Source organism: Macaca fascicularis, chromosome 3 (genome assembly GCF_037993035.2).
Source record: "Macaca fascicularis isolate 582-1 chromosome 3, T2T-MFA8v1.1".
NCBI classification, from domain to species: domain Eukaryota; kingdom Metazoa; phylum Chordata; class Mammalia; order Primates; family Cercopithecidae; genus Macaca; species Macaca fascicularis.
In genome coordinates, this window is record NC_088377.1 from 33,406,483 (window position 1) to 33,427,429 (window position 20,947).

Consider the following 20,947-nt stretch of genomic DNA (forward strand, 5'->3'; position numbering starts at 1 on the left):
CAGGAACAGGATTTATTTCGCTACTTCAGTGGAAATTCGCTGCTTCCATCCAATTTGAATGAGAGACATGAAATCACGGATGCAGCATTTCTTGCAAAAGAGAGACTATTTTTTCAAAAAGTCACCCAGGAATTGATAGATTTGAATGACTAGATATTTGATTGTGGACTGTTTCCAGTTCAAGGATACTTTCTACAGCAGAATAATAACACTAACAAAGAGCTAGTGCCAGCTATCGGTGGTAGTGCCAGGATGGTTTTGTGCTCAACTGAAATCCAGCTGAATACGGAACTGTGTAGGTAAGAGTTAATATGGTGATAGAAGAGAAACAGTAGCAAACATGAACTAAGTCATGCTACGAACGCCTGCACTACCGTTGTACCTTTTGGAATGAATGAGAATGCCACTTTATTGCTTTTTGAAGTGTGAATATTGTAGTGTCTATGCTGTAGACCTCAAACCCTATAAAGAATCTCAAGGAAGTTGGCTGGATAAAGCCCGCTGTGGATGTCTTGATACTCAGAGATTGATGATACAATTCGAATATGTGTCCCCACGAAATCTCATATTTAATTATATTTCCTAATGTGGAAAGTGGATCCTGGTATAAGGTGATTGAATTATGAAGGCAAATTTCTCATGAATGGTTCGGCGCCATCCCCTTGTACCATCCTCACAATCACGAATGACTTCTTGTGAGACCTGGTCACCGAAAACTCTGTCACCTCCCTACTCACCGTGTTTTTCTTTTGCTATGTGAGACAACTCACTCTCTCTTTGCCTTGCATGAAGATTGAGAGATTTCTGAGGACTTCCTGAATTGGAAGCCACTGTGCTTTCTGTCCACCCTGCAGAGTCATGAGCCAATTAAACCTCTTTTTCAAAATAAATCATACAGAAAATGGCCAATGAGGATGGGAGCACTGCTGTAAAGCTACCTGGGAATGTGGAAGCAACTTTGGAACCAGGTACTGGGCAGAGGTTGGAAGAGTTTGGAGGCCTCAAAAAAAGACAGATAGACGAGAAAATTTTTGGAGTGTCTTAGGGACTGGTTAAGTGGTTGTGACAAAATTCCTGACAGAAACATGGACAGCGAAGGCCAGGCTGAGGAGGTCTCAGATAGAAATAAACTTTCTGGAAAATGTCTTCCTTTTGGATATGGAAAGCTTCCACCATGCCTGTACCATCATTATACCTTAGAAGGAGTGAACTTGCTTTTATATCAGAGGCTCATAGGCGAAAGAGGCTGTAACCTTGACTCAGATGAGGCCTTGGACTTTGTAACTTTGAGTTAATGCTGAAATGAGTTAAGACTCCTGATGGCAAGGCATGACCGTATTTTGCAATGTGAGAAGGACATGACGTTCGTGGGGTCAGGGACAGAATAATATGGTTTGTCTCTATGTCCCCATCAAAACCCATGTGGAATTTTACTCCACATGGGGAGGCCTAGGTGGAAAAAGGTTTAGTCATAAAAGGGTGAGGGGTGGATCCTTCATGAATGATAAAGCACCTTGACGCTGTCCTCCTGATGGTGAGTGAGTTCTCACGAGATCTGGTTGTCTAGAAGGCTGTGGAACCTCTTTCCTCACTCTGTCTTGCTCCTACTCCTGCCTTAGGAGACAGCTCATTATCCCTTGGCTTTCTGGTATAATTAGGAGGCTTCTTGATTCCTCCCAGAAACAGGAAAGGCACTTTGCTTCCTTCACAGCTTGCAGAACCATGAGTCAATTAAATCTCTTTGGTTTGCAATAATACAGAAAATTAGAACTGCAGAGAGAGCTGTGAAATACCTTCAAGGCCTTTTTCCCTTTGTCTGGGCTATTAGCACAGGGCTTCTTGATATGCAAATTTCTGAAATCTTCTTGAATTTTTCCCCTTAAATGGGGTTTTGTGTTATTGCTACATAACCAACCTGCTATACAGATACCTGAAAAAGTAGAAGCAGGCTCAGTAGTGGCTAGCAAAGATTGGGTGGTTTTGGAGGCATTAGAGCATGACAGAAAGATGAGGAAGTGGGAGGGAGTGATTTAGTCATGGATAGTGGGGTGGGTGTAGAAGGAAAAATGGGGGGTGGTTACGGTGGGAAGGAGTAGATTGGCTGTGTAGGTTGGCTGAAGTGTGGTGGGTAGTAGTGTTATGCCCAGACCCTCTGTTCCCCAAAGAAGACCACCAGAGTCCAGAGTCAAAGCCAAGCGGCAAGGATCTTTACGACAAGTTCGAACTTGGTCCCTCCATTACACAGCATACAAGAGGGCCCCGAACAATGCGAGTGTTTGCTTTTTATAGCCCGAAAGTTACAGGGGAACAAAGGAATTCTTTTGGTTCCCGCGCTTTCAGTAAAACTTTGAACGGCTGCCTCCTTATCGGAGACTTTTCCAGGTGGTGTTTGTACTGGGCTCAGGAAGTTTGAGAGATATATGGCGATATGTGGTGGGATGGGAGGATGGGATGTGTTTGTACTGGGCTCAGGAAGTTTGAGAGATATATGGCGATATGTGGTGGGATGGGAGGATGGGATGTGTTTGTATTGGGCTTGTTTTGAGCCCGGGGCTGAGGAATGTGCCCGGCTCCTCTCATTCCCCCCTTCTTTTCAGGTATCTCTAGAGCCAATCTTGGGTCTTACAAGTCTGATTCTGTTTCAGCGTCTACAGGTTGGTATTGGGCTGTGAGGACCATGAGTTGTACAGTGTCAAATCTTTCTCTAACGAACTGCAAAATTCTGTTAACAACACAAGGTCCTACGGTAAGCAGAAATAGAAGACTCAGCAGGGGTCCAAGGAAGGGGGCTAACAGAGAAAACATAGATGACTTCCACCATTGGTCTGCAGCTGAAGCAAACTGCCGTGTTCTTACTTCTGTGCTTAACTTGCGTAACTGTTGGACCCGGTCCTCCACAAGTCCTGATTCATTTATGTAGAAACAACAGTCTTCCTTTAGGAACATACACGTACCCCCTTTTTCAGCAGTGAGTAGGTCTAAGGCCCTCCGGTTCTGCAAGGTTACCTGTGCTAGGGACGTGAGCTGCCGCTGGAGGGAGGCAAGGGACTCAGCTGACTCCTCCATAACAATGGCAAATTGTTGGTACAGCTTGTTACTTTCTATGAGGGTGTGACCTAAGGCTCCCCCCGCCAGTCCGGCTGCCATGAAGGATGCGGTGAGGGAGATTCCTGCAATAAGGGGGAGAAATATGGCTCGTGCAGGTCTCGGTCTAGGGACTGGGTGAATAACAGCACTAGTCCAGTTACCGGTATACCCTAGGAACTCTCCGGCAGTAAGTAGAGTCAACTGGGGAACTAATGTGACAGGAAGACACAGTAGGTTGGTAACAGAGGGGCTTGATAGGTTTTTAGATAATGTTCCATTACACCAGAAGAATATGCCTGACAGAGCCCTTAAGGTGATATTAGGGGGCGTTGCAGTGATGCTGCAGAGGCTGGAATTAGTTCCTGAGAAACAGTAGGGAAACTTTTCTTGACTGGGGTTTAGGTATAGTGGCATGTTAGGGATAGGGGCATATGAGAGGTTTCGGTGGTGGTTAGCTTGGGCAGAGGTAGAGGATCCCCACGGCAGGGGGACAGCGGTTAGCGGTGGACGCCCTAGAGTGGCATACAGAAAGCAGCCAGACAGGCTGTGAAGTCCTGTAAAGTTAGCAAGTTCTAATCCTTCTTGCAATAATTTTAACCAGGAAAAAGGACGTAAATCTTGTGTCAGGCGGTTTTCTTGTCACTGGGTATTTCCATGGACCAGGGGCCGTACCTGCACTAGACTCCGCCACAGATAGAGGTGACTGCTAGGCCATGTGGAGGCGGAGGAGTAGTATACAGCCCCGTGTTGAGGCGTGGTCCAGTGGGAGTTCCAGGGGTCTCTTAACTATCCATGTATATGAAAGGTCTCCATCTCGTCTACGATGGAAGGGCCATCTGGGATCTATCTGTTCTTTTCCACCCCATCATTGGTATTTATGGACGATACAATAGTTATAAGGGCAGCCGGCACTTTGGTGCCACCAATAGTGCTTACAATTGTATTGAGTCTGATCATACTCGAAGCATATCATTGGTGCCACTGGTTTGGCTATTGGGAAATCGGTAAAATTTAGTAAAATTGGGCTATTGCACCCTGAGGAGGGGCAATCTGCACTGGCCACTAATTTCCCGGGCTTATGAGGTTGCCCAGGGTGGGTTTGGTTTTCATAAAGCCAGAATCTCCAGACAAAGGGATTAGGAGCTGGCTTTATGTTTTCCCCAGCGGCCACTAGGGCGACCAACGTTAGAGTCAGACTACCTAACTGCATGTTTGCAGTGAGCTATGCTGTCGGCGCAGGGTGAGTTTTAAGGGGTTGTTCTTAGCTCTGTCCACAGTCCACGTGTCCGGTGCTTCAGCCGCCGCCGTGATTGGTCCCAGGAGGTCGGAGGTTGGGTCCACCGGCTTGACGTGGGTGTAGTGGATCCACGACGCAATGCCTTCTACCTTTAGGGCGGTGGGTGTGGTTAGGAGTACCTGGAGTGGTCCTTTCCACCTGGGTTCTAGGGTCTCTTGTCGGTGTCGCTTGACCAAGACCCAGTCTCCTGGCTGGTACGGATGGGGTGTCGGCGGGGGACCGGTCTCATATAGTTCCTTCAGCTTGGGCCAGATTTCTTGATTAATTTTCTGCAAGGCTTCTGCCGTGTTGTAGTCCCACGCCGGCCTGGTCAGAGGAAAGGTCGCGTTTATGAGGTCAGGGTTGGCAGTCAGTTGACCGTCGTCCCCCGGGACCAGCTTTCTAGCTTCTACCTGTATTCTCTCTCGCTCTTCCGTGGTAAACAAGATTCGGAGGAGCTGCTGGCAATCATCCCAAGTGGGCTGGTGGGTGAACATGACACTATCCAGTAAAGCCAGTAAATCTTTGGGGTTGTCTGAAAACCGAGCACTCTGAGTCTTCCAGTTATACAGATCACTGGTGGAGAATGGCCAGTACTGGATCCTGGGGATTCCTGTGTCATCTGGCGGTCCTATTTCCCGAAGGGGTAAAGCCACCGTAGAGTCAGGCGGCTGGGCGGCGGGGGGGGCTAGTCCGCGAAGTGCGCCCTCGCGTCTGCCCTGCCGGCCCTTCCAAGTTACTTTCCCTATCAGCGGGCCGGTGAGTGCCGGCCGCCTCCCCTCCGCCTGCTCCCTCCCGCGACTCAGCCCAGGGGGTGGGCTGAGTGATCAAAGAAATGACCCTAAGTTGGAACTCATATTGAAATGAGAAGCAGAGCTTAAACCTTTGGAAAATTTGTAACCTGGACAAGTGGTCCAAAGGAAAAGCTGGTTTACAGGGGGAAGATCTAGAAGGCTTCACGTATTTGTATGAGAAGGAGCCCAGTGCTAATAGTTCAAGACAATGGGGAAAACGGCCTTGAAGGCCTCTCAGAGACCTTTGTAGCAGCCCTTACTGTCATTGGCCCTGGGGCTTAAGAGAAAAGAATGGTTTCCTGGGCCAGCCCCATGGCCCCACTGCTGTGTGCAGCCTCAGGACACTGCTACCTTTATCCCTGCAGCTCCAGCTCCAGCCATGCCTGAAAGATGCACAGGTACAGCTTGTGTCACTGCTTCAGGGGTGCAAGCTCCAAGCCTTGGTGGCTTCCACATAGCGTTAAGCCAGCAGGTGCATAGAGCACAAGACTAGAGGCTTCAGAGCCTTCGCCTGGGCTCCAGAGGATGTATCAGAAAGCCTGGGTGTCCAGCCAGAAGCTTTTCCAAGAGGCAGAGCCTCGTGGGAAACCTCTACTCGGGCAGCGCAGAAGGAGAGTACAGGGTTGGAGCCTCCATACCCATTCAGGGAGGCAGCCTTTCCAGGCCCCAGATTCATAGACCCACCAACTGCTTGCACCCTTAGTGTTGAAAAGCTACAAGTATTCAACACCAGCCCAACCCACGAGGGCAGCTGGAGGGTAAAGATTCTGCAATGCCACAGGTGCAGAGCTCCCCAAGGCCTTGGGATCCCAGCTATCACACCACCCTGTGCTCCAGATGTGGACATAGATTCCCAAAAGATGATTTGGAGCTGTAGGATGGAATGAGTGGCCTGCTGGGGTTTTGACTTGCATGATATCTGTAAGTCCCATCTGTATTTTGTGCTGCTTTCTGGCAAATTTCTTCTTTTTGGCTTGGAATGCTTACCCAATGCCTGTACAATCTTTCCACTTTGGAATGAGTTAACTTGCATTGTATTTCAGAGACTTAGGGGCAGCAGGGATGGCAGCCTTATCTCAGAAGAGACTTTGGGCTTTTGACATTTCAGTAAATGCTGGAATGAGTTAAGCCCTTGGGGGAACGTTGAGAATGCAAAGCTGTATTTTGCAGTATGAGAAGGACGTGAAATTGGGGGACAAAGGGGAGAATAATATGATTGGGCTCTGTCTCCCTACCAAAACTCTTGTGGAATTGTAACGGGGAATGTTAAATGTGGGGCTCTGTAGAAGGTGATTTAATCATGGTGGACAATGGAGGTTGGAAGTGGGAGTGTGGGAGAATGGGGTTTCATGGCGCGGGTGGGGGTGGAACGTGGGGATCGGCGGCAGATCCTTCATAAGTGGTTAAACGGTATCTCCTTAATGCAGTCTGTGTGATAGTGAGTTCTCATGAAAAATGATTGCTGTCCTGCAGAGTTTTGGACTCGCATTGGGCCTGTGTCCCAGTTGTGTTATTATTCTGGGAAAATCTTCTCTTTGGGTTGAGAAACCTCACCCAGTGCCTGTACCATCACTGTAACTTGAAAGAAAAGAACTCCCTTTTACATTCAGAGACTCATAGGCAGAAGGGATTGCAGCCTTGTCTTGGATGAGACTTGAACTTATTACAGGGATTACAGGCAGGTGCTAGCATGCCCGGCTAATTTTTGTAATCCCAGCTTCCTCTGAGGCTGAGGGAGGAGAATTGTTTGGACCTGGGAGACACAGGTTGCAGTGAGCCAAGACTGTGCCACTGGACACCAGCCTGGGCAAAGAAGCGAGACTCTGAACCAAGAAAAAAAAGAAAATATATAAAATGAAGTCCCTATAAAATTAAAACATACTTTTCATCTGAATATATGTATATACATATGTATAATATAGTTAATATTTTTCAAGTAAACTCTCTTTTGTTAATTTTTTTCCTGAAATACAGGCAGTTTTAATTTTTAGTTGGCTAAATCAACCTTCAGGATGTCTGCTTATGAGGTCATTCTTAGGAAAAGCTTTGTCAACATAAAATGTACCTGTAAACTAAGCATTTGTGTTTTTGCTATCTAGAAAAGCAAATGTTTTTCCACTCCATTATGAGATTCCTAAAACTGTCATCACAATAGTGAAAGACAGCAGGTGTCATACAAAAATGTTAAAACTTTGGTATTTTCATTCGGTCTATGTAAAATTGATAAACACAGAAAGAGATCACATTTTGAGAAAAATGTGCCTTTCCATTCAAGAACACAGAACCCACCTCCCACTTCCAAGTAAAGAACCTACCTACACAGGTGGAAACAGATAGGCTGAGATGGTGCAGCAGTTGTTTTTTAAAGTAAAAACCTGTGTATTCTAGAGTTGTAACAGTCAAGTCAGAAGTATTAATAAGATGCACGTAATTATTGGCATAGAGTGAAAAATATCACCACGAACAATCAGGTAGACCAGCAACTATTTGGACTGAGTAACATAAAGAAGAGCATATAGTAGGATTCATCTTTTCGTGTAATATACAGTGTTGGTGACTTATAATCTGATGTTTTTGGTAATGTAAGCTTTTATTAGCTAAAGGGTTTTGTATGAGTTTTATCCATTTTTTGTTTTTCCTTTCTTGAGACGGAGTCTCACTCCGTTGGCAGCCTGGAGTGCGGTGGTGTGATCTCGGCTCACTGCAACCTCCACCTCCCAGGTTCAAGCGATTCTCCTGCCTCAGTCTCCCAAGTAGCTGGGACTACAGATGTGTACCACCGTGGCAAGCTGATTTGTCTATTTTTAGTAGAGATGGGATTTCACCGTGTTGGCCAGGGTGGTCTCAATCTCTTGATCTCTTGTTCTGGTCTCCCTGCCTTCCCAAGGTGCTGGGATTACAGGTATATGCCACTGCACTTGGCCAGTTGTATTAATTTTTAAAGTGTTAACTTTTAGTTTATGACTACTAATATTGTCATTATGACTGTTGTTGTTATTTTCAGCCTGCAGATAACTCTTATCTGACCCTCAGGTGATGTGAATATATCAGACTAGGAAAGCAACGGTGAAATCTTTGCAACTCTCCCATCTTAAACATCAGGTGAGAGTTCATAGTTTGGTTCCGGTAGTTTGAAATAGCAATGAGTTAGTCTACCTATTAGTCAGAAAGCTGGTGATCTCTGAAATAAGAGCAGAGCTGAGTAACAAGGGGATGTTACATGTTGTTGGTCCACGTCTTGGAAATGGGAAAACGTCCACTTGCCTTGCCTTCATGGAACTGAAAAACAATAAAAGCAGGGTTTCGTCTTGTCTGTTAGTTGGAGAGGACCAAGGAGATCCAGCATCCTAGCCCGGATCTGATGGCCCAGAGTGTGAGGAGGTAGAGAAAGATTCGTAGTTGTTCCAGCCAGGTTTTGATACCTGGTAGTGTTCTGCCCTTGGTGTGATTGATGGGCTCAGTTATAGGAGACAATTTGGTAATCTATTTTAATGAGATTTTATACATATATATTTAATATAAAAATATATACAAACATGTATATTATATTAATATATATCATATATTTATGTATTAATATAACATTTACATATGAATTAATATTAATATAGTAATACATATTTATATATAATAGATAATATGTAATACATGATGTAATATATATAATATACAATGTAATATATAACAAGCAACATATAACATATATTTCCATATGAATATATATTTACATATAATATGTAATATGTTATATATAATTATATATTATATAAAATATATATTATATTGTATATATTATATATCATGTTATATATTACGTTAATATTGTATATGTTAATAATATATATTGTCTTGTCTGTTAGTTGGAGTTGATATATATTATATATAGTATACAGTATAGAATATATAATATATATTTTATATTATATATTTAAAATATTAATATTTATTTATTTATTTATTTTATTTATTTATTTATTTATTTATTTATTTTTGAGACGGAGTCTCACGCTGTTGCCCAGGCTGGAGTGCAGTGGCGCGATCTCGGCTCACTGCAAGCTCCGCCTCCCGGGTTCCCGCCATTCTCCTGCCTCAGCCTCCTTAGTAGCTGGGACTACAGGCGCCCGCCACCGCGCCCGGCTAATTTTTTGTATTTTTAGTAGAGACGGGGTTTCACTGTGGTCTCGATCTCCCGACCTTGTGATCCGCCCGCCTCGGCCTCCCAAAGTGCTGGGATTACAGGCTTGAGCCACCGCGCCCGGCCAAAATATTAATATTTAATATTGATGTATATTCATATTTAATATCTAATTAATCTTTTATATATATATATATATTCAAAGCACCTGAGATGAGATTTTCTGTTCAGTTGAGAAATATGTAATTTTGTGAATTATTAGTTTTTTCTCCTGTTTAATGGATAATACCACCCCACTTTTATTCGCTGAGGTTTGCAAGACAGAGAAAATGGTGGAATTTTTATTGAAAAAGCCCAGACACATGCCGTTGATAGGCTGAGATGGTACAGCAGTTCTTTTTTAAAGTAAAAACCTGTGCATTCTAGAGTTGTAACAGTCAAGTCAGATGTATTAATAAGATGTACGTAATTATTGGCATAGAGTGAAAAATATCACCACGAACAATCAGGTAGACCAGCAAGTATTTGGACTGAGTAACATAAAGAAGAGCATAGAGTAGGATATATTTTTTCGTGTAATATAGAGTGTTTGTTGTTGTAATCTGATGTTTTTGGTACTGTAAGCTTTTATTAGCTAAAGGGTTTTGTATGAGTTTTATCAATTTTTGGTTTTTCCTTTCTTGAGACAGTCTTACTCCGTTGGCAGCCTGGAGTGCGGTGGTGTGATCTCGGTTCACTGCAACCTCCACCTCCCAGGTTCAAGCGATTCTCCTGCCTCAGTCTCTCATGTAGCTGGGACTACAGGTGTGTACCACCGCGGCCAGCTAATTTGTCTATTTTTAGTAGAGATGGGATTTCACCGTGTTGGCCAGGGTGGTCTCAATCTCTTGATCTCTTGTTCTGGTCTCCCTGCCTTCCCAAGGTGCTGGGATTACAGGTAAAAGCCACTGCACTTGGCCAGTTGTATTAATTTTTAAAGCGTTAACTTTTAGTTTATGACTACTAATATTGTCATTATGACTGTTGTTGTTGTTGTTTTCAGCCTGCAGATAACTCTTATCTGACCCCCAGGTGATTTGAATATATCAGACTAGGAAAGTAATGGTGAAATCTTCCTCTAAATCATTGCCTACTTTAGATAAGCGACCTCAGCACAGTTTCTGGGCCATCAAAGAACTCTCAGTTAGCATCTTGTATTATGTCATACCCCAGTGGGGCAAGAGGATTCCTTGTGGTCCCTTCCTTTTAGCCTTGGTGATCATTTACAAAGATGAACACTTGAGCACCCTAGATGCTTTTCGACCCAAACTAGCCAGTCCATGCAAATGGCTATTCCGCCTACACTGACAGGCATATGTTAAAACAGTCAAGTGTGTCAAACTAGCTGTTTAAAAAAGTCTTTATTAAAGTTCTTGAGTGGAGTGATTTGTTATTTTGGAAGAGCCCTCAAGCTTGCTGTGCGCTATGACTCGCCACGTGTTGTCAACCTCCTTCTTAAGCAAAACGTTAACAACTCTACTCAAGATATGTCTGGATGAGAGGCCGAAGATTACACTCCTGTGTGTTGACAAAGTAAGTGTTTATGTTAAAAGACCAGTTAATACTAAATTGAAGTTGAAAATAATTGCAACTATTCCATCTTAAACATCAGGTGAGATAGCATAGTTTGGTTCAGGTACTTTGAAATAGCAATGAGTTAGTCTACCTGTTAGCCAGAAAGCTGGTGATCTCTGACATGAGAGCAGAACTGAGTAACAAGGGGACGTTACATGTTGTTGGTCCATGTCTTGGAAATGGGAAAATGTGAACTTGCCTTGCCTTCATGGAACTGAAAAACAATTAAAGTAGGGTGCATACCATCACATGCCGGGCTAATGTCTTGATGGTTACTTTTATAGAGACAGAGTCTCATTCAGTTGCCCGGGCTGGTCTCAAACTCCTAGGGTGAAGGAATAAAATTGGGGGGTATGGCCCATTAAAACGAAGAAAAAAATTAATAATTCACAAAATTACATATTTCTCAACTGAATCGAAAATTTTATCTAAGGAACTTTGAATCCATATATAACAATATATATTATAGATTATGTATTAAATATTAATATTTGTCTGTTAGTCTTGTCTGTTAGTTGGAGAGGACCAAGCAGATCCAGCATCCTAGCCCGGATCTGATGGCCCAGAGTGTGAGGAGGTAGAGAAGAAGTCGTAGATGTTCGAGCCAGGTTTTGATACCTGTTAGTGTTCTGCCCTTGGTGTGATTGATGGGCTCAGTGATAGGAGACAACTTGGTAATGTATTTTAATGAGATTTTATACATATATATTTCATATATAAATTAATATATACAAATATGTATATTATGTTAATATATATCATATATGTATTAATATATTATTTACATATTAATAATATAGTAATACATATAATAGATAATATGTAATACTATATAATGTATGAAGTAAACAGTAATGTAATATAAAAAATATATTCATATTTTAATATATATTAGCATATTATATGTAACATTGTAATTATATCTAATTATAGATTGTATAAAGTATATATATATTATGTTATATATTATATATCATTGTTATATAATATATAATATATTAATATTGTATATGTTAATATACATTATTTTGTCTTGTCAGTTGGAGTTGTTATATATTATATAGTGTACAGCACATAATATATAATATGTAATTGTGTATTATATTTAAAATGTATTATTTAATGTTTATATATTTATATTTAATATATAATTAATCTTTATATTCAAAGAACTTCAGATGAGATTTTCTGTTCAGTTGAGAAATATGTAATTTTGTGAATTATTAATTTTTATCTACTGTTTAATGGACAATACCACCCCACTTTTATTCGCTGTGATTTGCAAGACAGAGAAAATGGTGGAATTTTTACTGAAAAAGCCAACACAAACGCCGTTGATAGGCTGAGATGGTAGAGCAGTTTTTTTCAAATAAAAACCTGCGTATTCTAGAGTTGTAACAGTCAAGTCAGAGGTACTAATAAGACGCACGTAATTATTGCCATATAGTGAAAAATATCACCACGAACAGTCAGGTAGAGCAGCAACTATTTGGACTGAGTAACGTAAAGCACAGCACACAGTAAAGTTCACATTTTCGTGTATTATAGAGTGTTTGTTCTTATAATCTGATGTTTTGGTACTGTAAGCTTTTCTTAGCTAAAAGGTTTTGTATGAGTTTTATCAATTTTTTTTTCCTCTTTCTTGAGTCGGAGTCTCACTGGGTTGCCAGTCTGGAGTGCAGTGGTGTGATCTCGGCTCACTGCAACCTCCACCTCCCAGGTTCAAGTGATTCTCCTGCCTCAGTCTCCCACATAGCTGGGACTACAGATGTGTACCACCGCGGCAAGCTGATTTGTCTATTTTTAGTAGAGATGGGATTTCACCGTGTTGGCCAGGGTGGTCTCTAACTCTTGATCTCGCGATCTGGTCTCCTTGATTTCTTAATGTCTATTGTTAACATATAATGACATGTAATATATAATATATTTTAATCATATATAATATATAAATATTATATATTATATATTAATATATTACATAATATATACTAATATTAAAATATTGTATATATTAATACTACACATTATATTGTCTTGTCAGTTAGTTGGAGTTATATAATATGAAAGTATAGAGAATAAAATATAAAAAATATATTTACATATATATTTAATATCAATTAGTATGTAATATTAATATTTAATACATAATTAATCTATAATAGATAGTTATATATGGATTCAAAGTTTCTTAGATAAGATTTTCGGTTCAGATGAGAAATATGTAATTTTGTGAATTATTAATTTTTTTCTTCATTTTAATGGGCCATACCTCCCCAATTTTATTCCTTCACCTTAGGAGTTTGAGACCAGCCCGGGCAATTGAATGAGACTCTGTCTCTACAAAAGTAACCATCAAGACATTAGCCCAGCATGTGATGGTATGCACCTTGTAGTTCCAGCTGTTCAGGAAGTTGAGGTGGGAATATTGCTTGAGGTCAGGATCTTGAGGCGGTAGTGAGCCATAACCATGCCACTGCATTCTAGCTCTGGGTTGACAGAGTGAGACCCAGTTTCATAAAAAGAGATTCATAAGACACTTTTGATGCGACTCATTATAATTTGTAAAGTGGAAACTCATTCTTGATATTACCTTAGCAGCGTGTCCCCGAGAAAGTGTCGGAGCCTTTACCTCGACCTTCCCGTGAAAAAGGTAATAGGGTAGTCAACGGAAAAGGAGAAGGTGAGAACCGTATTTTATTGAAAAAGTCATTGGACGGAACGCTTCTTTTCAAATAGGAGTACCAAGATAGTCTAATAGCTAAATAAAATGTCCTGTTAACTGTATAATAAGTAAAGGAGAAGTCAAATGGTGATAAGTTGTGTCTCTAAGGGTCCGCAGTTGATGCTATTGCGAGTACCACTAAAGGAGCTGAGTTATGAGTTCCATTTTAAGATACTCTAAGACCTGAGGCAAGTCAATAAAGAGGGGAGAGGAAATGAATAAAACAGAAAGAAGGCATGAGGAGGGCGGAGGAGTGTACATGGAATCAATAAAAAAAAAAAAATGTGGGTGTATGTAATGGAGAATAGTAAAGTCCAACTGTTCGGTAGAAGAAGGAAGAACAGGGTGTTAGAAATAGGAAGGGAGATAAAGGGAGCTTCCAATAGGAAAACGTGTCAGAGAATGAGAGTGACATGTTCCTCCTCTTGCTGTCATCCTCACTCCTAGGGAGGCATTAAGGATTGAGGTACTTTACCACACATTTACCACAGATGAGTATCACCAAAAATGGTCAGCCACGTGTGGCTAGAACTTAGTTTTGTAGAAAACGTTGTAACCTCACGGGATAGTATCATATAGGTCGAATTAACATAATTGAAAGGAATAGTGTTGGGTGATGGATGGAGAAGAAATCAATTAGAAAAGGTCCTGCCTGATGAAAAGTTCATGAGGAACACTATGGCTTATAATGTACTATTAAATTCAGGGATACAATAGGGAAGAAACTGAGGCTAAACCAAAAAGGGCAACTAGGGTAAAAAAATACGGAAGCACATCAGTAGAGAACAGGCCATTCAAATTTTCATGAATCAGTTGAGGAACTTCTGGAAAATACACACTCTGATCGATTCTGCATTTCTCATGAGTACTCAGGTGCTGTTGGTGGTGCTGGTCCTTAGACACAGCTCTGAAGAGCAAGGGAATAGCCTTCCTTTAGAGAAATGTGGAAAAACCACCATTGGACCGCAATTTACAAAACAACAGAATCAAGGGCAAGCATGAATTTCCTTTTATTTCTGAGCATAATTCAAGCCACAGGGAAAGAGTATGAGATGAAAAAACAGAAATTATGGGTAGACACCACTGCTGAATACAGACGAAAAAAGTGGTTACAATTATCCATAGAAAAAGCAGTTCGGAAGGGAAGCATCGGGACAACAGATCTGAAGATTCCTTTTTCAAAGGAAGAGCGATTGTGGAAGGAGAATGAGGGAGGAAAGAAAGACATTCGCTGCAGTCTTGGGAGTTAAAGCGAAGTCAACCTGAGACAACTGATTTCCAGTTGCTTCAGCATATGCCCAGTCTCACAAAAGAGGTTACTGCTGTGGAGAGTACTGGAGGCAGGAGGGATGCTAGAATTGGGGTAAACCACTGCAGCCCATTTCACTTCATAAGTGTCAGGCCTCAGACAGAGAAGTCTCATTGACATGAGTGAAAAAGATGTGATTAAGTTGCGTAAAGATGCTTCGGCCAATGTGTTTTAGACAGCCAGCTCTTTGATATGATAGGCGTTTTATAAAAATCCTGTGCAGTGTCAGATGATATACCAACCTTAGCTAAATTTAGAAGCGACCACATTATAAAATTCATTCTGATTTATTATGCTTTGCATTTAGTAAATACACTGGGAAGTAACATTTCTTGTTGCATTAATTAAATACCACTAATTATGATTAATGTTTATTCTAATAAGGTCCCAGGTGAGCTCCCAAAGGAATGCTTTGTAACAAAGCGTCAGTCTTATGCTTTAAAAGACAAAACAAAACAAAACAAACAAGAACAAAAACAGGATCTAAAGCATACACACAGGTGTGCACAAGTGTTTTTCTTACTAAGGTAGAGTCTTGCTTTGTTTCCCAAGCTGGTCTCAAACTTCTGGGATCCTCGAGTGATCCTCCTGCCTCAGCCTCCTGAGTAGTTTGGATTACAGGCATGCATCACTGGGCCTTCTTATGCTTTTAATATTCTGTACCTTTATTATTGATTTAAAATGCATTTTGCCTGTTTCTTTAATAGATGTTGGAAGTTCTGATGAATCTTCAGTCAGGTAGGATTGTACAGATTTAAAAAATTATGTTAACCAAGGAAATATAGGTGGAAGGAACTAACATCTGTTGAGTGTTGTATTCGGGGTAGACATCCTATTGCACTTATCGTCTCATAAAACCATCACGACATCTGTGTTCCTATCAACTACTGTTTGTTTAAAAAACGAGTATGGGTTGGAGCAATGGATTAATTGGCTCATGATCCTCTAGTTAACAAAGTAGCTGACCCACTTTGATTGTCAGCCTGCCTGCCTTCCAAATCCCTTCTCTTGTTCCTCAGCATAGGTAGATAGACATCCATGCAGCACTTGGAACATGGTATACATCTGAAGCAGCTTAATTAAATTCATTAATTTAATTAACATCTAAATTAATGAGAGTTTAAATACTTTCAACACCCATTTAAGGTTATCGTTAGAAGGTGGTCAGTCCAGAGTCTGTCATCATAAATTTGACAATTTCAGTGGGAACCGGGATCTTCTTTTTGCCATCAGAAGTTTTAGGGCTGATCTTACTTAGCTTTGGCCACGAGACTGTAAGTTTTACAAAAGCAAGTTTAGGCAAGTCTTAGAAAGTATTTGATTTCTCAGTTTGGCTTTCATTTAGGCTAGTATTTCTGCTTACTTCCATCATACTTTTGGTAGTCTTGTTTATTTTTCCATGAATTTTCTATAATCGTGTCTTGAGGTTTTCAAAACGTTCTTCTCTTTTTTTTTTTTTTTTTGTCTTTGTTATTTAATTCTATTCGTTTTTCAAATTCTGCTGGCTATGTATTCCCAGAATCAGAAGCACATAGAATTACAGAATTTTAAGGAATCTTAGAATGAATTAAAACACGTTCTAGTATTGTCATGTCTGTTGAACATTCTGGTCAAGGGATCGTTTAGATAGAAAACTTGAGTCTCAGAAAGATTAGGATTCAAGAAGACATAGGAATTGGAAGAAATGAGATTTGTACTCATGTTAAATCCCAGTATTCTTCCTACTTTTTATATCCTATTGGCCTGAGTTTTGGTAATACAAACGGGAGTGAGTCTCGTGCACCCAGTGTCTAGAATGAGTGTGGAATTGACTAGTGAAGCCAATGAAAGCGGGTAAGAATGGAATGGGCAGGGCAAGGCCAAGTTTGAAGAGAAACAATGATCGATCGATAAATTCCAAAGATGACCGACACACAGAATGTTGGGAATTATCTACAAAGGCGCCTTAAAATAGAAGGTTCAAGGGAGCTCTAAAAACTTTGCTGCCTTTTTTTTTTTTAATTTATCAAGGACTGACAGATTTTTACTGAAAGATGTTAAAACATTTTGAGACACTGAAGGAGTGGCTACAGCAGAGAGAAATCTTCGTGGCACCATCTACTTCCATCCTGACTTACAGAAGGTGGTTTAGAGCCCCTGGAATACTAAGGGGCTGGAGATTGATGAACTCTACATAGCTCTGTGGCCCAGGACAGGTGGTCTCCTCACCTCTGCCTCTTTTCCTAATTCGCTGATATTCCTTCCCTTGTTCATGTAGGCTGGGTCAGGGGCATGATTGGATGGCAAGTCAGTCATGGAGTTCAGCTGCGTAGCTGGTAGTGCGTCTGTGCTGGGGGCAGGTGATGGAGAGTCCAGTTAGCTTGTTTTTCAGGAGCAGGGATATAGACGGCTCGTATACTTGGTCATTTGAGGCCATCCTTTCAGGAATCGGTGCTTTCGGAGACTGAAGATTTGAAGGTTGGAGACTCCTGTGGAGCCTTGCAGAAGTGGAATCTGGAAGTTGGAGCCCATAGGAAGAAAGATATTGAGATGGTACTTAGGGAAATAGAGGCACAACTACCAGGACTCTATTTTTCCAGCATTCTCTTTCCTTGGGTATGAGTGCCTACGAACATTTTTGAGGGCTTGCTAGTTTATGTGGACCTGAATAAAGTAAGGGCTTATAGAGTGAAGATAATGGGATTTTATAATTGTTAACGTTTTAATCTTTCTGGCAGGAGTATTCTCAATAAGAACGTACACCTCTGCTCTTTGACTTTTGGACATTTAGCTTTCCTACATTTCAGCTATTGCAGGGGTTTCCCTGTACTGATTTAGGGAAAAGGAAACCAATAGGACCTTCCAGAGTGGTTTCCCTGCTGAGGAATCAAGACTGCCATTTTGAGGCGAAGCAGATTCGTCTTTTAACCATAGATAGATCATGGGCAAGGGACAGTGGATCTCTCTACCTTGTTTTAGGTCATCAGTTTTTTTCCAGATTAGGTAACACAATTGATGTCATCCGTTAAGTGAATTTTAAGCTCAGCTTCAGGTCGGATAATTTGTGAGGGTCAATTATTGTCAGGCTCTGCCAGTATATTGACCGTCACTACTGGCGATAGAGCTCAAGGTCAGTTTTCATTGAATATGTTACAGATTTAGACAGGTGGAGGCAGCGATAGGTAACCAGAATCTTTTACAGCAGGGGACATATTTTAATTATATCAAGAATCATTATTTAATACCTAGATCACTGGCCTTTCCCCAGATTGTTTTCCTTTTCTGAGGGGGAAGCTGGATAGAAACCAGCAGATAAAAACTGTAGAGAAATCAACTTGTTCATTTTCATTGTACATGTTTGCTTTCAAGCCTGTTCCACGAACTGTGTGTGGATTCATTGCCTACATCACATCGGATGAAAAAGACTTGAGTGTAGCTACGAAGTTAAAGTGATCTCTTGTAAAATTAATTTTCTCACTCTGCATCTAGTTTTGCATAGTATTTACTTTTAAAAGGGAGCAGTGGTGTACTGTTTATCATAGTTTGACGGTGGTAATGGAAAGTCAGAGAAAAACACACATATGGCTAGTTGATTCAAATAATTATTTGTTTACCATTGGTAACGAACAAAGATTGATAAGTACCATGACAGGATGTGAGCTGAGAAAAATGAACTGGAAAGTTAAGTCGTGACAGGAAAATCCCATTAGGAAATGCTTTCTCCAATGGAGGAACATGAAATTTGGTTAAGGTTTATTTGGATAAATACTAACACTTTGACTTTTCAATCATTTGAGGGTAACTATCATATTTATGTTCGTATAAATCTTCAGGGGATCAAATTATTTGCGCTAATCATGGAATCCCCCGGTACCTTTTAGTTGCAAAAACGTTTAACACATTGCCTATGACCTTTTTTTTTTTTTTTTTTCTTCCTGGAAACTTACAATTTTGGTATCATACAGTTTTTAGGAGAGATTGTTTCTCTAGTTATGTTATTGGTTCTGTTGTGAGACGAATATTACAAGTTGTAGAACAATGGCTGAGTGTGGTGGTGTAGATCTGTGTGATCCCTGCTACTTGGGAGTTTGAGGCAAGAAGATTGCTTGGGCCCAGGAGTTTGAGAGAAGCCTGGGCAACATAACAAGACTGTACCTGACTTAAAAATATAAATCATAGAAATGTGGAAATTTAAATTTTTGCTCTCAAAATTTGTACCGCAAAGGGATTTTTTTTGGTGTGTTTTGTAAGTTGTCCATGAAGAGTTTCCATGAAACAATTCATCTGTTGCTGCAAATAAACAGTTCTCGAAGCAGAGACTCTTAATACCAATATGGTAATACTTCACTGTCATAATTTTGTCATTGTAGTTTATCTAAACTATTGACTTGGCCGGGCCCCGTGGCTCAAGCCTATAATCCCAGCGCTGTGGGAGGCAGAGGTGGGGGATGACCCGAGGTCAGGAGTTTGAGATCAGCCTGGCCAGCATGGTGAAACCTTGCCTCTAAAAGAAGAAAAGACACAAAAATTAGCCGGGCAGGCTGGTGCATGCTTGTATTCCCAGCTGCTCAGGAGGCCGAGGCCGGAGAATCGCTTCAACTCGGGACGCAGAAGCTGCAGTGAGCCAAGATCACACTGTTGCACTCCAGCCAGGGTGACAGTGCAAGACTACATCTTAAAACATAAAATGACCACTCAAAGTCCATCTATCACATTCTGCAATTTTGGGTTTTGGAAGTTTTTAGGTTTCCTTGTTTAAAAAATCATTGAAAGCGCCTGCATACCATGGGCCACTGGAGGTCAGCAAACATATTTGTGTGTATCCTGGAGTACCTAGAACACAGTCTTCTGCGTAAGCAGCATTTTAACGGCTGTTTTTTGAGAGGGGGATTCACTCTGTAACGCAGGCTGGAGTGCGGTGGCGAGACCTTGGCTCACTCCTATCTCCATTTCCTGGGCTCAGGTGATCCTCACACTTCAAGCCATCCAAGTCGTTTTGACCGTTGACCTGTGTCACCATGCTGGGCTGATTTCTGTAGTTTCTGTAGAGACGGGGTTTTGCCTTGTTGCCCAGGCTGGTCTTGAACTGTTGGGTGCAAGTGTTCTGTCTGCCTCAGCCTCTCAAAGTGCTGGGGTTTACAGGCGTGAGACATTCAACCTTCATCGTTGCTTCATCTGAATAAATAGACAAATGAATTTTTCTCTCATGGAATGTGTCAAGTCATACACCTCATGTATCTAACGATTCAATATTTAAAATATTGCTTACATTTGTATTACATTTTAAAATTTAAGGATGTGTAAGTTTTGAGGTGTTATGTTGAGAAATTATGCCATCCATAAAAAGGAAATAAATTAGAAATAGGTCATCAGCAGCAAAGAGGATTGCAACGTATTCCCTAGTATCATTCAGCTGGAATCATGACGTTGTGATTGCAGATGAACATTTCTTATACTTTTTATTAGCTCCAACACACGACACGTTCTATGAAATATACCTTTTCAAGCCATACATTACTCTTTAGAATTCTGGTGACCAATTATTTTTCTAGGTGGAAAGTTGAAAGTTCCAGGTTTCTCTCTCTCTTATAATAGTGTTCTTTCAGGTAGTGGTAGAGTACCATGTTTAAGTAACTGAATGTCTTATAGTAATAAACTCTATCACAGCACTACTTACAACATCTAATTGTAGCATAAATATTAAGTAGCATCATTAGGGACAGGAAAGACCAAAATGCTCTGTTAGGGATCTATTTCTCCACGTCCTTGATTGTACTTCATGGGGTTTCCTTTCTTTCTTGGCTTAAGCTCGCATTTCGTTCAATGGTTCTTTTTCCACATTTCTCTAAAGGAAGGCTATTCCCTTGCTCTTCAGAGCTGTGTCTAAGGACCAGCACCACCACCATCACCTGAGTACTCATGAGAAATGCAGAATCGATCAGAGTGTGCATTTTCCAGAAGCTCCTCAACTCATTCAGGAAAATTTGAATGCCCTGTTCTACACCGATGTGCTTCCGTATTTGATTACCCT

General features: G+C 41.0%; 1 protein-coding gene across 50 annotated transcripts in view; it reads right to left on the reverse strand.

Annotated features, from left to right (window-relative positions):
* Nucleotides 1-2,187: 2,187 nt before the first annotated feature.
* Nucleotides 2,188-20,947, reverse strand: part of LOC107128683 (uncharacterized) — a 29,437-nt gene continuing 10,677 nt past the window's right edge. For 17 of the 50 annotated variants that reach the window (XR_012432089.1, XR_012432106.1, XR_012432093.1 and 14 more), the window contains one exon: nt 16,384-17,430. The gene's annotated coding sequence lies outside the window, so the exon portion shown is untranslated. Of the gene's footprint in view, nt 4,691-8,395; nt 8,437-10,675; nt 11,121-14,614; nt 17,431-19,700; nt 20,092-20,947 lie in introns of those variants that run through there. The other 33 variants (XR_012432109.1, XR_012432111.1, XR_012432095.1 and 30 more) reach the window with 14 other exon arrangements.